We start from the raw sequence: 4697 nt of genomic DNA, 5'->3' as shown, positions 1-4697 counted from the left end.
CTGCCCGACGTCGATAGGCCGGTTTCTGCCGGCCCCCAGCATCCACAAGAGTCTCTCTGGCCAACTGGTGGACTGAGCCCAAGCGCTCCCTCAACCGCTTAAAATAGTCCAGCTCTGGTCCACCAGGAATCTCCGGCTCAGGAGGCGGCCCAAACATTAAATCCACCAGGGTACGAATCTCCCAACCAAACACTAAAGCCGCTGGCATGCAGTGGCTGGACTCCTGCACAGCTGCCCTGTACGCCCACAGGACCAGCGGCCGGGGGTGGGGCCCGGCTCGCTTGTGCCTGGTAAGATGCAGTGTGTGCGATTTAATGACATCTAGCTGTGAAGTTGGAGACTACAACATTCAGCAAAGCTCTCGTACATGATGTTAAACAGTCCTCACAAGCATTTCACAGTGATTACTATAAATGTAGGGCAAATTTTGCAGCTGACTTGATCAAATGGAAGCCAACTTGACTACACAGCACTGGCCATTTTTGTAACTAAAACTATCAAACAGAAACTTGCATTTGGATTTACTTGTTTATGCTAAATATGTTCAGAAGAAAGCAGGCAACCATGGCATCATTCTGGAAATATTTGTTCCTCATAAAGGATTTTCATCTGGGAAAGGCCACATCAGTGTTTATCCTCATCTTGTGCCATTGTCCAGTCCATTTCTTTGTGTCTTTGCTTCTTTAATGAAGGGGCTTCAAGCTGTCTTCCCTTTTCTTGTGCTCAAGTATGGTCCTCCCTTTCCTCAAAATGTAGTTCTTAAACTCATGACTGTGCTTATAGTGACCTTACATTTTAGGGATAAGACATAATCCTCTTCAGCCCTCTTAGCTCTTCTTTTGATTGCTTTTAACTTTTTTTTTGGCGCTATCTTGTGTGCGTCTCTTTGGTTATAAATCCTGTGATGCAGTTGCAGCTGTTGTGCTTTTTGTCAGTGTTTCAGTTCAGGAGCCAGCAGCAGTCAAGTCTTGTAATCTCTGCCAAATGAAGGGGCATCTGTATAGGCCTGCAGCAAATTGATCCAAAAAGCATTTGAAACAATCCAGATGTGATGTCTTAAAGTAGACACTAGAGATCTGTTGTTGACAATTAGGACATTTTACGCTAAGTAAGCCACCTACTTGGTTGGAAACACATTTGGCATTATAATCCTGCCCCCACATTTCCCTGACACCTTTTCTTAATATGTATGAAAATGTACTACATGTACATAGCAGTCGCCTTCTAAAAATACTTTTAGTATGTAAGTTCATGTCCACCCCAGCATCTGTATGAAAGCATATTGAAAGCTACTGTCCTGGAGTCAAACTTGGCAAATAGAGTTGATTCTGATGCTGATTATGAATCTTCATAAACTGTAGATCTCTGTAGAGGTGGTTTCCTCCCTGAAGCAGCTCCATTTGTTAATGTGACCTTTACCCATGCTCTCTTGCGGGGGAAGTTCACTGCAGAGAAGCTGAACAGACTCAGTACTTTAAACAGACTCACGCCTCTGATTTTAACCACAGTATGCCATAGTACTGCAGTCACTGTTTGTTCACTTTAGTCTTGATTCTGCTGAGGCCATAAAGTCAAATTAATTTGACCTGCAATTTTCCCCCAGCACCAAACAGCCTGCATGTATAATAGGATTGTTTATACAGGTGGCTGAAGCTGGGTTGATTTTTAGATGATGGAAAAGGTTTGAGGTGTAGAAGAAAATCAGCTTTCCAACTGTGTGTGTGCATGTCTTCTGTTTTGATTTGTAAGTCTCTAAATCACTTTTTGTTTATATGTATGTGTGTGAGGGTTGAGCTCCCTATTTGAGTTCTTCATTTGTAAGTGCCTATTTTAAATCTGGAAGGAAAAGAGGGTCTAATTTTGTTATGGATGTGTTTGCTAAGGCTGGTCACTGCCAGCTCACCCTCTACACCTAAGGCAAGAAATACACACACTCTGTTTCTGTCTGTATTTCTTCAGTTTCCTTCCACACGCATACACAGACATTAATATTCAATTACAAGTACACTAGGAAAAAAAAGCACCAAACAGGTACATTTAGGTCTGTAAGCATTGCTGCCAACACCCACAAACAAGCCTGTTGTTCTGCAGCCAGGTCTGTCTTGGACCAGTGGATGACTGCTATTCAAAGACAGAAGCAGCTTTAGTGACTGTGGAGAGTCAGGCTGTACAAAGAGCCAAAAATAGAGCAAAGGGGCAAACAAAAACAAATGCTGAGCAACTGAATGGACAGCAGAGACACCAAATCAGAGGAACAATAATTCTCCAGCATCTGAGGTATTAAGAAAATCCAGAGATCATATGGACTGATGGAAATGTGCAAGAAACCATTCAGCCCAAACAATGCAACTTTTTTTTGTAATGTATGACACGAGTAAAATTTCCTATTAAAATGGTCCATAATGGATTGATTCCCAATCACTGGACTGCAGTTCTTATTTCAGTGTTATACCTTAAGCTGAAAACGTTATAGCACAAAAGGACGGATAGGTAGAGGTGTGAGGAAACAAGAGCCATCAAATGCCAGCTGTGCCAGCTGTTTGCTCAGTTGCATCAGGTTCATGATGTCACAAGTTTAAATTACACGTCAAACTAAAATACCTTTTAAATTTGAACTGATATCATGACAATAAATCAAATCAAATCAAATCAAATTTTATTTGTATAGCGCCAAATCACAACAAAAGTCATCTCAGGACACTTTACAAACTAAGGTCTAGACCTTACTGTTATCAATATTATTACATAGGGAAAACCCAACAAATCCCCCTTGAGCAAGCACTTGGCGACAGTGGGGAGGAAAAACTCCCTTTAACGGAAGAAACCTCCGACAGACCCCGGCTCTTGGTGGTGGTGCAGGACAGCCCGGGGCACATCCACTGTCGCCCCCCACCGGTCCAGGAGGTCCAGACTGACAATACAATCGTCCTTTATGTCAGCCAACCAGAACTCATGGACTGTCTGGTTACCTCCCACCACCACCGAGACAATTTAACTATATTAATGGGACTCGGGTTGTGAAGATTAAATTAGATACACTCGAACGGAGTGCGCAAAGGTAGTTCCAACAAAACAACTAACGTCAACAATGAAGCTTTGCGAGGCGAGTAGCGAAACTAAATTTACGAAGAAAAACAAATGCTGTCAGCTTTTCTTTATTACAGGTGTGCTAAGTTTAAGGAAAAATCACTCAAACGGCTCAATCATCATCACTTTCAACAATTTAAAACCTATAAATGATTTTCAATGAACTTTCCTTAACTCACCAAAACAGTCGTCTTGTACGGAAAAGGGGGCTGGTATAAACACAATGTCCCCAGTGATTCTATTAGCCAAACCCAATGTCAATCTACTGCTTCTGTCATTCTCATTTGTCAGTTCTTTGCATGTGTAATCTCTTCATGCATCACCACAACAGTAAACACGGGGTGGGTTTAAGTAATGAAAATGACCAAAGCGAGTATACCACGAGTAATAGTTATGTAACACTTAAACTTCTGTATAATAAGCACATTTTCAACATTGTATACAACTGAAACGGAACAATAGAAAGTAAAAAAATATAACTAAGGGTTGGAGTAACACTTAAAACCTGAAAGTGCCGAATGTAATGATGATGCTTCTAAGTCTCAGTTCCCATGTAGGGCCTACTGTAAGACGCTCTTGGATCAGGTGTGAGAACACATCCGTGGTAAAAAAAAATAAATAAAAAAAAATAAAGGATGACAAAAGTAAATTTCTCAGTGGTGGCATGGAACCAGCCAACTCAGCCTGTAAGTTTACAGGCCTAAAACTGTCTTATCTATAATTGAGTGTTTCCACAGTGAGGAGCTCCAACACTGCTTAAATAACTGGATTAATCAGCATTATTGTTAGTAGTACAACTACAAATCACTAATAGTTTTTGGTAAAAAGCATCTAGTCTATGGTAAAAAAAATAATTCTTAAGAGTTACAATTAATCAGGACTCGCAATAATACTGTTGTAGAGTTGACATGTAGGTAAGCCCTGTAATAGAGTGGAGACCTGTCCAGCATGTTCTTGCTGATCACTGGCTGTGAGCTTCTAGCCTACAGGATAAACAGTAGGACGGATGGAGTTTGACAGGTCAAATGTTGTATTTTCACTGCCCTTCAGTGTTCACAGTATGAAATTACATCACATCAAGGCAGGATACATTACATAGCTTCCTGTCAAGATTTTCAAAATAGCTTAAATATAGGCCTATATTTATAATAGATAGTTATGTAAAAAATAATGTGACGACGCTGGCTGGGTTGAGGAGAGCTGGTCCGATCCTAACCTAACTGTGCAACTACTATCCAGCTGTGTGCTGGCACCTAGACTGACAATGAGAAGAACACAGTCTCTCTTGGCTTTATTCAGGCGTACAAAAACACGAAAGGAAAGGGTTGTAAAACACAGTACTGTGTGCTCACTGGAAAAAGTAACAAAAACAGAACATTACAGGTCTCTTCCCGAACTTTACCATCGCCCGCCAACAGAACCTAAAACAACACGCCCACTTGTCATTCCTCTTATACCCTCCCGCACCTGTTCCTCCCCCCATCCCAAATTGGCCAGTACAGGGCGGCATTTTGCTAGAAAACAGCGGTAACCAATACCTGAACAACTGGAAACAACAATGTCAGACCCATTTGTATACAACAGAACACACGAACATCAGCGGCCGGTCA

This window comes from Monopterus albus, unplaced genomic scaffold (genome assembly GCF_001952655.1).
Source record: "Monopterus albus unplaced genomic scaffold, M_albus_1.0 scaffold126.1, whole genome shotgun sequence".
NCBI lineage: Eukaryota > Metazoa > Chordata > Actinopteri > Synbranchiformes > Synbranchidae > Monopterus > Monopterus albus.
This window is presented reverse-complemented; position numbering follows the sequence as displayed.